General features: G+C 41.3%; 1 long non-coding RNA gene across 1 annotated transcript in view; it reads left to right on the top strand.

The window, feature by feature from the left end:
- Positions 1-8800, top strand: part of LOC128099380 (uncharacterized) — a 14667-nt gene extending 5867 nt beyond the window's left edge. Inside the window, exons 2-3 of the long non-coding RNA XR_008214508.1 lie at positions 381-479; positions 7067-8800. This is a non-coding gene — a long non-coding RNA (uncharacterized LOC128099380). The remainder of the gene's footprint in view (positions 1-380; positions 480-7066) is intronic.
- Positions 8801-18994: the final 10194 nt, after the last annotated feature.

An 18994-nucleotide genomic window follows, 5' to 3' on the forward strand; every position in this document is an offset into this window, starting at 1 on the left:
GGCTGTGAGCGGCCCTGTAGGTGCTGACAATCTAACCTGAGTCCCCTGGAAGAGCAGCCAGTGCTCGTGAATGTTGAGCAGTTGCTCCAGCTCCGGAGCCCCAGCATTCTGGATTATTTGGTCAGTTCTCCATTAGTAATACTCATTAGTGTTTGCGTTTGCTGTTTTCTCGTTGCTGTGAGCAAATACCCGCCAAAAGCAAGCCAGGGGAAGAAGGGTTTGCTGTGGCTTGCGATGACTGCAGTCCACTGTCACTCACTGGCCTCGGGACAGGAGAGGGTCGGAGATGAGGTGGTGGGAATTTGCTAACATCGGGGTGAATCCAGAAGCAGAGGGGAATGCTGTATCATCCAGCTTTCTCCTTTTTCTCTTTTTATTAGGTCCTGGTCCCTACTCCTTGGGAATGATGTCGCTCACTTTCAGAGCAGTCCTTTCTCCATTACAGACACACCCAAAGGAGTGCCTCATTAATGTTCCAGGTATTTCTTAATCCAATCAAGTTGACAATGGAAATTAATCATTAAGTAATCCTACTTTTAAAAAGGTGGCAAGATGTCAAAACTGGGTTGCTCCAGCCAACCAAATAGCTATGATTGTTGTGTTACCCCCCTTCATCTGTCCCCTTTCTGGTCTCCTTTTTCTCATTTTTTATCTTGGATCCAAGTACAAGCTGGGCTATGGGTATTTCCCAGTGTTACCAACCCATGTACACCTCCTCTGAGTCCATATCCTGCTTCCTACAGCTTTTAAAACTTCATATGTGGATCATGCAACATTTTCCTTATTTCAGAAATTACATTCTTGTTTTTAGTATTTAGAAGCCACTTGTACTCTCTTATTTTAAATATTTTTAACTTCCCTCATAAATGAACTCACCATTGCTCATCTCAATATGCACAATTAAAATCATCTGTCTTCTCCCACACTTCCTCCCTCTTCCCCTCCCTCCCTCTCTTTCTCACTCTCTCCCCTCTTCTTTTCCTCTTTCTCTAGCTCATCTTTTTATTCTTTTCAGAACAAGGTGAGTTGGGAGGAGCTCTCTGACAGAGAGAAGCACCTGACTCCGAAGGCGTTTCACAGCTCATTAATAACGTATTAGGCATTCGCTCATTTCACGAGTATTAAGCAGGTGGGGGTTCAGGGCTGATAGAACCAGTGTTGAGAGCAATTTGTCACATTTTACATGGAGAGCCTCAGACTCTGATAACCAGCTTCCTAGAGGACTTGAGGTTTTAACAGCTGTTGAATGAGAGAAAGAGAGGGAAATACTTATAGAACAATTGAGAGGGTTAGCAGCTATCCTGGCTCTACCTCAGTGGTTCTCAACCTTCCTAATGCTGCGAGTCTTTAATACAGTTCCTCATGTTGTGCTGACCCCCAACCATGCAGTTATTTTTTGTTGCTACCTCATAACTGTAATTTGGCTACTTTTCTGAATCGTAATGTAAATCTCTGTGTTTTCCAATAGTCTTGGGCGACCCCCCCAGAGGGTCGTGACCCACAGGTTGAGGACCACTGCTCTACATGCTCCTTACACACTTTCCTTCTGTTTTTAAGGGCAAAAGGAGGTGGAGAAATCTTAGGCACAAGTAAGTTAGTGAAATGATCTGCTGGCTTTGTCAAGCACTCTGTGAAATCCTGAAAGGTAGACCTGAGAGCAGCTTCCTGTGCACTCCTAATGCACTAGAATCCAGAAACAGTGCTTCAAGTTATGAAGGAAAACTCAGCCCCACCCAGTGAGATGAATTCAGGCCGTTTATGTTGAGGTAGTTGAGGCTAACTTAGAAGAAGCTTCTTTGGAATGAATCCATAATTGATTATAGAGGATGGAATGTTTACAAGTTTATAATTACATAAAACATAATAAATATAAACTAATATGGACATGGTGAAGATATATTTTGGCTGTGAATTTTGATTAACCACACCCTTCTGGTGGGCATTGAGGTGTTTGCGCTTTTCTGCTGTAGGAGTTTCAGGGAAACTACATGAAGATCTTCGGATGAAGAGGTTTGGAGCCAAGTTGACTTTTGTGTTTTGTTTCACTCTGTGACACATTACCATGATTAAATTAAAAGTAAGCGTGCAGGAAATCCACAAGAGGGCTATATTCTGTCACTACCCTAGGCACATCTCTGTTCTGTGGGACCACTGTGTAAAGCATCCCAGGTATTATGGAGAAGCACGCATCTGTGACAAACCCTTGGAGTTATTTCAGAAGGTAACTTCAATGAAGTGGAAAGAAAGAGTCACAAGAAGCTGGTTCAAGCCATCCTTCTGCTCTTACTGGCCTAATCATCTAAAGCCATTTTAGTTTCTCTGAGTCTTGTTCTTTCTTTATAAAAGGGGTATAATAAGCCAAGTGTAGTAGCACACGCTTTTCATCTCAGAACTGAGGCAGCAGAAGCAGGTGGGTCTCTGTGAGTTCGAGGCCAGCCTGGTCTATATAGTGAGTTCCAGGTCTTCCCGGTTACACAGTGAGACCCTGCCAATGAAACAAAAGAAAACAAAACCGAGGAGAATCGCACCGATTTCCTATTTTGAGGAAGATTCTTAAACTTTATCACCACCAGAATCCTCTGAGAGCTAGTCTGGCACAGACTGCCGGCAACTTCCAGAATTTCAGTTTGGGAACATTTATAGAGAAGCTTGCAAATTCCCAGGTCAGGTGAATTCCAGTCTGAGGTTAGGGCTGAGACAGCTGATGTCAGGAGCAGAATCTGGTGGCAGGCACTGCTGCTGTTATTTTTGTGGGGGCTGGAAGAAGGCTCATCGAGTAAAGTGCTTATGTTCAAATGTGAGGATCTGGCTTCTGCTCCTGAGCTCTCCTATAAAAAGTCAGCCCTGGTAGCATGTGCCTGTAATCTTAATACCTGGAAACAGAGACACGAGGATCCTGGGGGCTTACTGCCTGTAATCCTAGTCCCAGGAGATGGAGACCGAAACGAGGATCCTGGGAGCTCACTGGCCAGGCAGTCTAGGCAATTGGTGAGCCCTGGGGTCAATGAGAGACCCTGATTAAAAAAATAAGGTGGAGAGTAATAGTGAAAAACACCCAGTGTCAACCTCTGCGTACACAGGCCCACTTAGGGACAGGCACATGCAAACACATCTATATGCCACACACAGAGAAAACTGTCACTGTAATTGTCATTATAATTATTCTTCAGGGAAGAGTGGGTTTTCGTTTGTTTGTTTTGTTTTTGTTTTTTGTTTTTTTGCTTTTCCATATTCTGCTAGAGAAATCAAGGGTGGTGGTGATCGTCATCTTTGAGGTAAAGCAAAAATTCTGTACCCAAGAGAAAATGTAACAAAAGTCACAGAAATCTCTAAAGAAATTTAACTTGGGCTGGAGACATGGCTTGGTGGTTAGAAGCACTGGCTGCTCTTACAGAGGACCTGAGTTCAATTCCCAGCACCCACATGGTCGCTCACAGCCATCTGTAACTCCAGTTTAGTCTGTGGAATACTAAGAACTTACGCACACTTTGAGTTTCTTTAAATATTTGTAAACTCAAAATTTGCTGCTTAGCAGCACTGGACAGGAAGTGGAAGTACAGAAATTACTCAGAGTGGCTCACTGAACACAGGAAGTCCTGGAAATCTTGCAGGACTGTCAGTTCCTTTAAGATGTCTAGCCTAGTTAAAGCATCTTAGGTTAATGCATATCTAAGTTCAGCTACTTTCGTTTTGCGTATCCCTGGCATTCCAGGCCACACTGTTGCTGAAAACCTTTGATGTTTCCAGGAACACAAATCTCAACCCTGTTGATGTGTGCCGTCAGCTTTATGCCAAAACATTCCAGTGGACTCTTAGTTCAAACCTCAAGTTACATAATTTTTTTTAATGGAGAAAAATGTAGGTGATCATAGGTAATTTTCATCACCAACAAACACCTCTATCATTTTTATTACCAGAGAGTTCTGGTAGCAGAAATATCTCATTTGCAAAGATGTAAATATTGTTCAGTATTTAAATGTGTGTTGAGAGTAATTTAGAATTATTTATATATTATTGTTACAGATGTGTGAGATTATAGGCATTTACCTTTTAGTACAGAAGCATTATTCTGTTTTGTTTTGTTTTGTTTTGTTTAATTTTGAAATCAGGTCTCACTCAGTGAGGCTGGCCCAGAACTCATCATGTAGCCCAGGCTGACCTTGCACTCAAGCAATCCTCCTGCCTCAGCCTCCCAGGGGCTGAGATTACATGTGTGAGCCACCATGCATGATTGTGGAGCAGTATCTTTTGAAACCGTCCATGCCAGTTAAATAAAACACAGCACCCAGACCCAAACACGTAGTACAATACACTTGCAGAATTCCAGGGCTACTTTTAAGGACCGAGAGTGGTAAATATGACATAACTGTAGTATAGTGAATTCCTAGCTGTCATGAGACAGGATGTGCAGACCACAGCACAGGGAGATGCTGAGTTTTGAGCACTGCTTTGGGAGGGTGACATCCCACTGGTGGGTCTCTTTGCTTTCTCCCTCTGGAAAGTTCTTCCTGACATTACACACGATGTCCTTCGTCACATGGAAACTTTTCCTTGCAGAATCCTTTTCTACAACTGGCGTTCATGATTTCTTGATAAATATTTCAGTTTTTTTCCACTTTATTTTTCTGCTACAATAATGACTGCCCAATAAAATCGTCCACCTCTGCCCCTGCAAATGTTTACAGTGCTGACAGAGTGTGTGAGTAGTGCCTTTACCTACTGAGCCAACTCAAAGCCTCTTACCCCTTATTTTTTGAAGCAGGATTTCTCACTAAACCTGGAGCTGACTTATTAGCTAAGCTGACTGGCCAGTGAACTCCAGGGATCTTTCTGTCTCTGCACATCTTTTACATAGATGTTGGGAATCCAAACTCAGGTCCTCATGCTTTTGTGTCAGCCATCTCTATAGCCCACATAACTAAATTCCTCCTGTGCATTAACTTACTGATTTTTATATCAGTCATAGGTTCCAGAGAGGCTACAGAACATGCCCTGGTCAGCTCAGAAGTGGTGATTCTTGAGTGCTACTTCTGTGTCATGACCCATTCTGCCTGTCCATCTATCTTGATCAATACTACCATGTTCTTTTATTCTAAGATGCCATCCGGGCTCTCATTTAATAATATTTCAAAACAAAATGATTCACTACCAACTATATGAACATATACATAAATACTCTAGGGGGCTGGGAAGATGGCTCAGTTGGTAAAGAACTTGCTTCATAAACTTGAGGACCCAAGGGTCCTCAACATCCACGTAAAAAGCAGGGCATGGCCATGTACCTATAGTCCCATGATGGGGAGACAGGAAGATCCCTGGGGCTTGTTGGCCAAATAATCTTGATGAGTGGTAAACTCTGGGTTCAGTGAGAGACCCTACTTCAGAACAATTAAGTGGAGAGTGATAGAGGAAGACATTGAACTTTTACTTCAGGTTTCCATATACACATGCACAGAAACGCACACACCACAAATATGTACTTAAAAATATTTTTAAAAATTGTATTTAGTCTCTTGGCATCAAGTTATTTTTTAGTATTAAGAAAATGTATAAGTTAAGTTTTTCTGATGAATATTTTTAGAAATGTTGAAGTGTTTTATATATATATATATATATATTTAACATATTAGTTAAACAACTATATAGTTAAGTGTGCTGTGGAATATTCCTTTACACTGTGTGAATATATGTCTCTATGATTGGCTTAATAAAAAGCTGATTGGCCGATAGTCAGTCAGGAGGTATAGGTGGGGTGACCACACTAAGGATGCTGGGATGAAGAAGGGCGGAGTCAGGAGTTGCCACCAGATGCAGAGGGAGCAGGAGATGAATGTGCCATTCTAATAAAGGTACTGCCACCTGGCAGAGCATAAATAAGAAATATAGGTCAACTTAAAATGTAAGAGCTAGTTAGTAATAAGCCTGAGCTATTGGCTGAGCATTTATAATTAATATAAGCCTCAGTGTGTTTATTTGAGAGTGCTATGAGACAAGAAAACTCTGCCTACAAATGGCATCCAAACATTGGGCAACTATATCCACACAAAACAGAACCAAGCACAGCTTCTTGGTATCATCATTTTCTCTGTTGGGTTCTGTTTGCTGAGGGTGAGCAGAGGTGTGACTCTTTTAAGAGAGGCTAAGTGCTAGTGACAAAACCATATGGCTCTTTTCAGAGGCCCTTCTGCCAAACACTTAAATGGAGTGTATGAGCAGCGGGTGGCATGCTACTCGATGGTGGGGTGGCCCCAGAAACTTCCCACAGTTGGGGTGGTAAACATGGCTCCCAGAACTGGTAGTAAATGCACCTCTGCCATAGACTAGCCTCTCAGGGAACCAAGGGGAGGAGTCAGCCGGCAGCATGCCATCATCTAAGTTACACAGCAGTTTAAATTTTGCTCATGCAGACAGAAAAGATTACAGATATGCAATAAAGAGAGATTCAGATGAAAAAAAAAAACCCCTCAAAACGAGTTACAGGGTGTTTAAAAATATACATAGGCTTCAGAGAAAAAAGAGAAGTTATAGACAGTCATAAAAAAAGAGATATATAGTTTTAAAATAATAAAGTCCTTAAAAGGGGAGTAAGTAATATAGAAAAAAGCCACATAAAGATGGAAAATACATAGAGTGTCTGGATATTCTATGTTATTGTGTTGTCTTTGAATTTTTTGATTGCTGAGGAAGGAGCAATGGCTACTAAGAGACACTGGATTAAAGCTGCTGGATTAAGCCTATATATTTTAAACATATCTTGACTTCACAATTTAAGTCAAAAGTTATCTTGCTTTAGGGGAGAAGCTATGCTTTTATTTACACAGAAAATGAGAAGCTGTGGATTCATTTTAGGTTAAAGAAAATCAGGTTTGATTGAGGAAGATCCCCTAAATTTCTGACTACAGACATAAAGAAATAGACCTAAAAGAACTACAGGACACATGCTGTATATTTTACCTGCTCAAACACATAACAAAAATCATCTTTGGTTGACTTTTGTATAATGCATAGTCTATACTTGTATTAATGCAGATATGTATGTTACCTTTAAAAGTTTATGTATTTTCAGAGCAAAGGAACCAGACACCAATGAAAACGGATGGTCCAAGTGATCCGGCATCCAAAACTGCTTCAAGGCTGCTGGCTGAGAGGGTCCAGACTCACCGATTACTCCAATTGGGACTTAATTATTATCTCAATTTTCTCAAGGTTCCCCCAAAGATGTCAGTGCCCCCAAACAACAGGAAGTAGTCTAGAGAACCATGCCCACACTCCTAAAATATTGGTTATGGATGTTTGTTATCATTTAAGGGGTGTTGGTTACAAGTTATTGGTAATAGTAAAAAAAAAAATCTAAACAAAAGAGTTATATTCAAAGATCTCTTTCTAAAAAAGGGGGGGTAGTAATGATATACGAATGATAGGGAAAAAGAGTAGATTATTGAATCTATTTTAGTCCCCTAAACAACTATTAATCTCAAAATATTTTATATTGGTATGGATTTTGGTTTATTGATACAAATTTAAATTTAATTTTGTTATACAGTATGTATGTTTCTGTTCTTTAGGGTATTATGTTTATGCAGCTCATTTAAACATGTAATATATAATTAAGAAATAAAGATTAATAGTCATCTGTAATAGTCTAACTTATAGTCATGTTAGGTATGTGTTCAAGGTCATGAACAGATATATTTAGACTTATAGATGGTCTTCAAACACTTCAAAGACCTATAGAATATGGCATTTAATATGTTTAATAACCTAAAGCTTTTCACAGTGAAACATGTCTGCTTCTGACAGCACCAAATTGTTTCAAAAGAGGATGATGGACACTGGAGAAATTCTATATGGAGTTTGCTTTCTTTGTAGCAAAAATTAATTATTTGGGCAAAAAACTGCCCTTGTCTCAATTACTGACAGTTATTGTCCAAAGTGGACTAGCAGGATGCAAGAAAGGCAACTGTTGAACTTTGCTAAGACAAGGTAGGACAGTCCTTCAGAATTCCCTGATTCACAGGAAAGTCTGTTAGATATGCTAGGCCTGTAGGCCAAGAACCTAGGGTGAATGTCCAGGCAGTCTGATGTCCTTGTCATTTGGTAACATTTTACCCTTCTGAGGTCTTCGATGGAGTTGAAAAATAGATAGGTATAGTTTTCCTTAGTTATGATTGATGGTAATTTAGGTACAAAACTTTGAACTCACAAAGATAAGATAGATAATAGAGTATTTTCTCTAATTTTGCCAAATAGAAATGGACTAGATATTGTAACTGTAATTCTTACTTGATAACTGTTTTTGTTGCATATCATTTTATTATGTTAAAGTTAAAACCTTCCTTTTTATTTATATAAAATGGGGGAAATGCTGTGGAATATTCCTTTACACTGTGTGAATATATGTCTCTATGATTGGCTTAATAAAAAGCTGATTGGCCGATAGTCAGTCAGGTGGTATAGGTGGGATGACCACACTAAGGATGCTGGGATGAAGAAGGGCAGAGTCAGGAGTTGCCAGTAGATGCAGAGGGAGCAGGAGATGAATGTGCCATTCTAATAAAGGTACTGCCACATAGCAGAGCATACATAAGGAATATGGGTTAACTTAAAATGTGGGAGCTAGTTAGTAATAAACCTGAACTATTGACCAATCATTTGTAATTAATATAAGCCTCAGTGTTTGATTTGAGAGAAGCTGCAGAACACGAAAACTCTGCCTACATAAATTGAACATAAAAATCTAAAGCCTATTGCATTCATTTAATCCATATTTTAAGTCTTTGTTCTTGACATTATTCCCTAATAAAAACTACTTACTTGTATAGCATTTATATTGTTATAAGTAACTTAGAGATGATTCAATGTACAAGGGTGTGAAGAGGTAATATGCAAATTCTACATCATTCACGGAACCAATACCCAATGAATACAGAGGGACTCTACACTGGGAGTGGGGGTGGGGAGGTTCGAATTTTGTTGAAGAGATTAGACAGGTTTTAATGAATCAGCTGCTTTCACTTAAAGGTCGAACTTCAGTTAGAGCAGACATTCATATCTTTGGCTGTCATAGAAATCACTATAAAAGTCAGTGAATCTTAGAGAGACGATTCTGGGTATTTCCATCTTTCACAGTCTATTATAGTTTGAATGTTTGAGCCCTCAAAAGTTTATGCTAAGATTTGATTGACTTTCTTTTTTATTTTATTCTTATTATCATTATTTTTTGTTTGTTTGTTTGGTTTTCAAGACAGGGTTTCTCTGTGTAGCCCTGGCTATCCTGGAATTTGCTCTGTAGACCAGGCTGGCCTCGAACTCTCAGAGATCCACCTGCCTCTGCCTTCTGAATGTTGGGATTAAAGGTGAGCACCACCACCACCTTGATTGACTTTCTAACACTATTAAGAAATGGAGCTTTTAAGGGATGATTTGACTATGAAGATTTTGCCTTCAGGTGAGATTAATGTCCCTACCCTCACCCCACCTCTTTGTTCTTCCATTCTTCTACATATGAAGACAAATTCCTCCTCTCCAGGGGCCACAGGGTCCAATATTCTATCATGCAAATAGAGACTATTACATCCCCAGACACTAGACCTGTCAATATCTTGATTGTGGCCTTCTCAGCCTTCAAAACTGTGAAATATGATTTATTTTCTTAAAAAACCACTCATCTCACAAATTTTGTGACAGCCACAGAAAGTAAACTAAGAGACACAATCTAATTAAAATACATCTAAATAAGAAATTAATTGAACATATTCTTTGTGCAAAATTCTAAATGAGACAGTAAAAAGAACTGAAATGACTAAAATATAATCTATGAACTGAAATTCATATGGTAGGGGCCATGTGCAAATCAGTGTACTTAAAAGCAGTTAAAGGGAGCTTCATAAACTTCAGAAGTGTATAGACCTTAAAAAAAAGTGTAGGTGGAGTTTCTCTATGTCTTGGCAGCCATTCCCAGAAAATCACTCAGAAACTTAATATTAATTGTAAACGCTAGGTCAATAGCTCAGGCTTGTTACTAGCTAACTCTTATATTCTAAATTAACCCATATTTATTATCTACCCTCTGCCATGTGGCTGTACCTTCTTTCAACAAGGCACATTCATCTTCCTTCTTTCTGTATCTCTAGGGACTCCGGAACCTCCACCCTTCTTCCCAGTGTCCTCTGTGTCTTACTGCCCTGCCTATACCTCCTGCCTAGTTACTGGCCAGTCAGCCTTTTATTAATGAAACCAATCATAAGGTGCCTTGGCAAAGACATATCTTCACAGTGTACAAAAAGATTATACCATAACAGAAAGGCTTCATAAATTGCAGCCAATGGAGTTAAAGATTTTAAGGGAACTGGAAAAGTAAAAGTTCTCGAAACACGAAATATTGGAAATGAAAGCTCAGTGTCTAACCCACCAGAGAATAGTAAAAACTGCAATGTCACGCGAGCTGAGAGAACAGAGGCCTATGCGTGCTCACAGCCCACTGCTGTTGTGTAAACTTAATCCACCTTTTTGGTTAAAAAAAAAAATTATATTTATGAGTCAAGATTCTTCAACATGTTTGGCCAGAGGAAATGATCTGATAAATATGCAGGAATGTATAAACAAGGGTTTCCTTTGCAGCAAAATTAGAAATAGTTGAAGTTAAATGCATTGCATAGTATTACAGCAGGTACTTACCTACTGACTTGGCCACTAAGTAAGTCCAGCTCACCTGTATCTTTCCTTTTAGTTGAGAGTGTAACTAACAGTCTAGAAGGCAAGAGCTGATTGAGCTAACTGAAGATACTGCCTGGGAAGTTTAGAAAATAGCAAGAGCAAAAGGAGAAACCAGTGTGTGTATGGGGAGAAAGACGGATGCTTCAAGAATGAGGGCACACCAAGAGCCTTTTGTACCACCATATATCAGATATGCACAGGAAGCCATATGCACGAGTTAGGAACAAAGCATGTGAATGCTAGATGCAGTCCTGACAACCCGAGTTTCTGGTTTACTCCAGAGTGTTAAGTGTGTCCTTGTCTTGGGGGTACATGCCAAGTCTGAGTATGATTGTAATAGTTTAAGCTGTAACTCAGACTATTTATTTGTGTAAACACACATATTACCACGTGCCCAGGGCATGCCGGGCGTGTAAACAGGCTTAGTCCTGGCAGCAAGAGGTCAGTCTCTGTATTAGTGACCTTTCTTGTTCCTGCAACCAACCCCCACACAAAGCCTAGTTAAGGAAAGAAGACTTTATTTGGCTTGTGTAAGTTTCAGTAGTGGGCTGAGTGAGGTTCAGTCGGTGGCGTGCCAGTCACACAATGTGAGGACCTGAGTTTGACCCCCAGCACCTACAGACAAAGGCAGGCAGGCATAGCAGTAATCCCAGCACTGGGGAGACAGGGGCAGGAGGATGCCTGGGGCTTGCTGGCCAGCAAACCCAGCAGAATCAGTGAGCTCCAGATTCAGGAGGCCAAGAGTGAGTTTGAGGCTAGCCTGAGAAAATTAAGACAATCCTCACTCAAACAAACCAAAAACCCCCAAACAAAAAAACCAAACATCAGTAAAAACCCAAAACTACAGAAAACAAAACAGGTAAGGACCAAAACCAAACCAACCAAGGAAAAAAAGGGGGACAGGCTGGTGGTACAGTTTAGCGGTAGAGTGCTGGTGCATCGTTCCTTAGGCCTTGTTTCAATCCCCTGTACTGGGGGAGAAAAGTATCAGTTTGTACGGTTAAAAAGCCAGGGATAGCTTGGTGTCAAGTACCACAGCATCCGCAGTTCAAATCATGTTATCAGGACTCTTGATACTCCCCCACTCCACCCCGTGTGTGTGTGTGTGTGTGTGTGTGTGTGTGTGTGTGTGTGTGTGTGTGTGTGTGTATGTGTGTGTGTGTGTGCGTGCGTCTCTGTGTGTGTTTCTTTCTCCCCCTCCCCCCAGTGACTCGTTTAACAAATATCACCAGCTTCACCCACCATGCAACAAGTGCTGTAGGAGCTGAAATCCGTCAGTAGACCGAACAGACTCATTTCCGGTCTTTATGGCACTCATGTTCTATCCTTGAGTGATAACTTCACTCGTTGTCCTTTGATCGTCCCACCTTATATTGTTCTAACACCAAGTCCAGTAGAGAAGGGACAACCGACTTCCCCAACAGGCTGATCAGAAGCCAGCAACTGAACTTCATTCCTGTTTCCAACTTAGACCTTACTGCAGTTCAGACACCTGTGCCGACAGGCAGATGGGCTGCCAGGGTCTCTGGCCCTCTGGTTGGAGTCCATGCCCCTGGAACCAAAGTAGCTGAGAAGAAACAGACGGCCATATTGAAATCAGCTTCTGCCAAAAGCAAATTCATTACTTTTATTTTATTTTGTTTTGGAGTTTGTGATATGAGGGATGGAACTTGGGCTTTGTGTGTACACTGAACACAGGCTCTGCCACTAAGCCCCACGCCCCACAAGCCCTACCTCCACCCAGGGAAGGTAATTAGATGGTGGAAGACTTAATTCAGCCAATATCCTTTGACTACTGTCTTTTATTGAATAGGGTTATTTATTTTCTAAAGTTAAATTATTTGGGTTTTTAAATATTGAGTAAATAGAAATAAAATATATCAGATGAAGTTTCAATTAAAAAAAAAATAAAGCCCAGAGAATAAGGGACTAAAGAGATGGCTCAGAGGTTCAGAGCACTTGCTGCTCTTTCAAGAGTCCTTGGTTCAATTCCTAGCACCCACCTGGTTGCTCACAACCATCTGTAACTACCGTTTCAAGGGATCTGACACCCTCTTCCTGCTACCAAGGACACCAGGCACACAGAACATGGTGTAAAGACATACATGCAGGCAAAACACCTACTCATATAGAATATAATTAAAAAACAAATTTTGGGAAAACACAATTTAGGAAATGATACAGTTCAAAAATAAAGGTTTATTTTCTTAAGTAACCCCTTGCATTCTGTTTTACTGTTACCAAGTTCAGTTCTACCGAAAATAAGTGTATACATGAACTATGTAGTAGTTAAGGTATTGTGCCAAATAGAAAGCCACACAAGGTCTACGGGACTGAGAATGCTCGCCCACAGGCACGCCTGACTTGGGTTCTGTGTACAGACTTGGACATACTCAAGGAGGCAAAGCAGACAAGTACACATAAGCATTGGTTTAACTCGTCACAGTCGTTATTACATCTCCTCTCATAGGGCTTCAAAACTGGCAAAAGAACAGAGCTAGAACTCAACAGTGCTGCCATTTTTAATCAGTCACATGTCCCAAACACATGAATTGCATAGCAGCTCTTTAAAATATATGTGCCTGGCTGAGACAGGACGTTGCATATTTGAAATAAGACATTTTCCCAAATGTCTGTGTTTCATAAAGGCATTTCATATGAAGCTGTTAATTACAGATTGGCCGTTGACGTAATAGTGACTATGATATGATCCTTTTCACACTACAGGCCATTTTCCTGCTTTGTGTGTGTAAGAGGGGCTCATGCCTGCCTCCTAAATCAAGTAGTAGAAATTCAGGGTCAAGTTACCAGTCTGGAACGAAAATCCAGAGGGACAGTTTAGGAAAGATGGAGATTAGAAGCAGGTTGCCATATTGAAGCTAGTACTCAGACAAAGCAAAATGGCTACCTCAAGATCAGGGACGCAGAGCAATTAGTACAGTCGGAGAATTGCTGTGTGGAGGACAGATTGTTTGCTATCTCTGTCTGCTCCCTTCCTGTTGGATGGACCCCATTTGATCAAGTCATATGTTTCCTTGAATAGACCAATCCTGTGTTCCATGGCAGCAAATAGTCTCCCCTAGGTAGACAGGACATAATCCAAACCACCATATAAGGGCATGTTTTTTGAGTGATTATCCCAGGAGTGATGGTAACTTTTGAAGGATGGTAACTTTAGATAGTGTTGTGAGCACCAGCATGTCTTGGGGGAAGTGGCTGACTTAAAGAATTAACTCTCAGTTGATAGTCAAGGTCATCCTACAGAATAAAAGCAGTTATGGCTCAAAGTCAACTTCAGTTTTAATAGCTTCCTTCTCTAACCTATTTGAACTAATTTGCTATGGACAGGTTGTGATCAAATTTGTGACACTTACCCTAATGGAAAAGATTTTTCTGACACTGTTAAAAAACCATTTGCAGCATTTGCCCGTGTGTGTGTGTGTATGTGTGTGTGTGTGTGTGTGTGTGTGTGTGTGTGACCTATATGTGTGTGCACATGTATGAGCATGCCACAGTGTGAATGTAGAGATATAAGGGCAGCTTTCCTTCCACCATGTAGATCCTAAGGATTAAGCTCATGTTACCAGGCTTCATGGCAAGTGCCTTTACCCACTAGCTACCTCACCGGTCCCCATTCACTTTCGATGATAATAATAGCATCAGCTGGGGACATAATAGGCCAGGTACTGTTCTGAATTCCTTATTTGTTCACCTAATAGTTAGTTCTGGTTTCTGTTTGTTTGCTTGTTTGTTTTTTTTTTTCAAGACAGATTTTCTCGGTGTAGCCCTGGCTGTCCTGGAGTTTGCTTTGTAGACCAGACTGGCTTCGAACTCACAGAAATCGTCCTGCCTCTGCCTCCTGAGTGCTGAGATTAAAGGCCACTCCCGCCCCATCCCTGGGCCTTAGTTCTGTTTTTAAAGATGAAGCAACTTGTCTAGCACCATCCAACCAGCACATACTGAAACAGAGATTTGCGCTTACAGTTCTATTTCCAGAGCCTGAACTCTTCACTCTAAGAAGCAGTTACTGTAAGAAGCAACCAAGCCGGGAGGTGGTGGCACACACCTTTAATCCCAGCACTGGAGAGGCTGAGACAGGCGGATCTCTGTGAGTTCGAGGCCAGCCTGGTTTACAGAGCAAGATCCAGGACAGGAACCAAGAAACACAGAGAAACCCTGTCTCAAAATGTTACCATTATCCAGGAGACAGTACATCTGTTTCCCATGTCACTTTTTCATTCTGCATGGGTGCTGGGCTGATGGTGGTGATGGATTTACTGATGGGCCCTTAGCCACTTACCTCCCTGATGACTGCTTCTCTCATCTGTTCTTGGTTGGCCCTAACTCACCAAACCACAGCTTCCCTATGGGGATGGCCACAGGAAAGAGGATTTACCCATGCCTCATCCCTAGTACTGCTCTGCCTTCTTTGTCTTCACGGCACAGCAGACAGAGCTGGCTGAGACAAATCTTCTTCATCAGGAAGCTTAGAGTAGTTATCGAGATTTCTGGCTTAAGGGCAACACTTGGATCTGCAAGACATTCTTTCCATAGCTCAAAGGAAAAGTGCACACAAGAGCATGTGGAAGCCTAGGGTGAACCTACTTCTGTATCCAACACTCTGCACTATGGTTGGTGTCCAAGAAGCAGCTATTGTTTAAAACCTGGGTCCTCAAAATGCTCTTGTTCAGAAATGGTCGAGTCTTTGGGAGGTAAGGTCCTTAGGTCATTGGGAGCCTGAGGTGCTGCTCATGGAACCCATCTAACATTCCTGAGGAGAGGTCATAGAAAGAGCAAGCCTGGCCCCACCCACGCTGTCTCTTCTGCCTGAGATAAGACCACTTCCTCGAATGCCAGTGCAAACTTGTGGCAATTCTCCTGCCTGACCAGAAGCCGAGTCAATGGGCTTGGACTTGAGCGACTTGGACTTTGAATCAACAAAACTGTGAACTAACTAAACCTTTCCTTTTTATAAGGTGAACTGCCTCAAGTACTACATTGCTGTAATGCAAAGATAATATACATCCCTTCCTAATTTGGAGACTCGTCTTTTTCTTTTTTTCCAAGATTTATGTATTTACTTATGTGCATATGCATGTGTTCTCTCTCTGTGTCTCTCTCCTTCCCTCCTTCCCTCCCTCCCTCTCTCCCTCCCTCCCTCCCTCCCTCTTTCCCCTCCTCCCTCCTTCCCTCCCTATGTTTCTCCTTCCATCTTTTCCTGTGTACATGCCTGTGCCCAAAGAGGGTATAGATAGCATTGTACAGACTGGAAAGTCCTAAAAAGATGAGACTGGAGAGCTAATTAGGTAGGCAAGAGATTATGGCGACAGGCACAAGAGTAGAGGCTGTATCAGGAAAGGAAGGGACAGCAGATTCCCAAAGATGTTTAGTAAGTAAGTCTTACTTTTCCAAAGTGAGATTTGGCTTTACTATCAGGCAAGGTGAAAGGAAACAAGACTGAAAGCACACTTTAATTTTAGCATCGAGAATATGGATGATAATGCATTTTTGAAATAGAAAATCCAGATTTGGAAAGAAGAAACTGAGTTCCTCGACAAACACGTTGAGTTTGAGGGACCCATGGTATACACTGTGTATGTGTAAAACAGGGTAGACAGACTTGATTCCTAGAAGAAAGTTTTGAATAAGACGCAAAAATCCAACATTTGTCCAATAGATCTTGTGCATTCATGCTCCAAACTGCTGAGCTTATTTGAGCTTCTAAGAGTCAATGAAGATGCTGGCTTTACACTTGCACTCACTGGGCATCATCAACCTGTTTCAGCCATGTTAATCTTACCATTGGAATGACTGCTCATTTAATGAGTGTGCATTATGAACATATTTCTTGGGTATTTATTGGCCATTTTTATTAAATAAAGAAAACCTTTTGGTGTTCTCTGTACTTTTTTATTTTGGCTTTGAGCTTTCCATAGACATATATGAGAGCTCTTGGAATACCAAAAGAATGTCTTGCAGACATTTAGAAATATGAGATTCATCAACAACTAGATAATAATTTATGCGGTGGAGTGAGATAAGAATTTCCAAGGAGAAAAGGCAAGAAAGAATAGGTTCTGAGATTGAGCCAAGGGATGTCACATTTGAGAGGGCAATAAGGAAAGGAGAGGATTCTAGGAAGAGTCTGAGAAGAAAGGAAGGAGAAATTGCAAGAGAGGCGAGGTGTGCCTGAAGTCTGGGGAGATGGTGCTTCGCCATTTCATGCACAGGTGGAGTTAGAAGGGCCCATGAATGGTAATGCAGAAGACATGGCTCCCGTCTCAGTGGAGGAATATATAAACCCTGCTTGAGAGAATGCAGGAGAGGGAGAGTTGAATCTTAATCAAGGGACTGTGTGCTTTCCAGAGAGACCAAGGCAGGCATGTTCATCCTGAAGCCATTCCTAGAGGCTGTGGAGACAGACTTGAGGAGAGTGCCAAGAGCATCATGGGATGTGGCAATAGGCCAGTGCATGTTCCTGGACTAGAAGTCCCTGGCTTTCCCTACCACAGTCTTCCTAAGGTCCCAGGATGATATTATCACCGTCTCTCTGTACATTGCAGTACTCAGACATGCAGGACTTGAGAAGCACAACTACACCGTCAGCAGTAAGACACAGCCTTCTTAAAATAAAACGAAACTGAAATACTTCGGATTGATTTGACAGGCTCCATGTGCTCCTGTATACATTAGTGATTCCCAAATAACAGCAAGAGATTGTGTCCTGATTTCAGGCGAGATGACAACCATGCAAATGATGTGGTGGGCCTGTTTCTTGTATATATTAAAGGCTTGCAACATGATGTTTTGATATACATAAGCTCAATGAATTGATTAACACAGTCAAGCAAATAAACTTGCCCATCATCTTATATAGGTTCCTTTCTTTGCTTGTTTCCTTGTCTGTTTCCTTTTCTCTCTTTCTCAGAAGTATCCCCAGACAATGATGGCAAACATAATAAAGGTTTTTACACTTGTGAGTACTTTCTTTAATGTGATTTTTTTTTCATGCCCGTTAGGAATTAGGAACACTGTACTGAAATGTCACTTGATGTGGCAATCTTTATGTTGGTTGCCAAGGACTTGGTCAGGATGGGTTTATCTTGGTGTGAGGAGATGCTCTGGCTTCGGGGCTCCTAGGAAATGTATGTTAGAGATGGTTGCACTTCCAGGGACAGATGTGTTAGTGGTGGGGTTCTGATGGTCCCTAACACAGTTATGTTGGCTCTATTCCAATCTATTATCCAGTTCTTAGGCAATCATACACCACTAGCCTTTTATTTAGATGAATTAAAATCCTCCCTTTGTGTCCCACAGGTCACAAAATCCATGACTCAGTTGGCTCCAGTAAACACTTATCGTACGCTGCCTTGAGAGTTTGGTGAACTGCTTGGTTATAACTGGGAAAGCTAGAAGGAGTTCTGGGAAGTTTCAGGACTAATGAAAGTTCAAGATTGTTCTGTTCCCCTTTTGTGGCCAAATGACACTGTGAAAATACTTCTAAGGACCTGCAGAGTTCATCCTACATCTCAACAATAGGACACTAGCATACCAAGGCCCATCCTCTTAGAGGGCGTTGGGAGGGGATTGGAATGTTTAAAGGAATTAGTGCAAGAACTAAGTCGTAAGAAAGCCATTAGGGTGGAATTGAAATGAAAGCCATATTTATTGAACACCACACATGCTTTTAACAAAACCGCGTGACAGTGTTTGTTACACAAATATACAAGCAGTGAGCTTGCTTGACTAATTTGGAGTGTGAGGAAGCATAGAAAGTGGACAAAGGTGTTTGTTCCTAAGACCTTAGCAAGGAAGTCTGAGGGCAGAAGAAGAGAACCAGCTCTTCTAGAGACTTCTTTTCTTCTTCCTTCCTTCCTTCCTTTTTTTTTTTTTAAGACAGGATTTTTCTTACGTAGCAGCCCTGGCTATCCTAGAACTTGTTTTGTAGACCAGGCTGGCCTCAAACTCAAAGAGATCTGCCTGCCTCCCAGTGCTGGGATTTAAGGCATGTGTCACCATGCCTAGCTCTTCTTGTTGTCTTGATTGTGCTCTTTTCCTGCTAAAATGGCAAAAGAAAATTGAGTTCATTACAGCAGTATATGGTCAGTCTGGAAATCAAATGGCAGAATATCTTTGCAATCATTTGACAAATCATTTGGAGACTGAGTTATATATTTGGGGCGCCACATCAGTTCATAGACTTTGTGGTGACAAACTGCTTCTTCAGAACAAGTCAAGCTTTTGAGAAATCCCATCACAGTCTTTCAAGGTTCCAGCT

The sequence above is a fragment of the Peromyscus californicus genome, unplaced genomic scaffold, assembly GCF_007827085.1.
Source record: "Peromyscus californicus insignis strain IS unplaced genomic scaffold, ASM782708v3 Scaffold_6__1_contigs__length_162567912, whole genome shotgun sequence".
In the NCBI taxonomy this organism is placed as follows: Eukaryota; Metazoa; Chordata; class Mammalia; order Rodentia; family Cricetidae; genus Peromyscus; species Peromyscus californicus.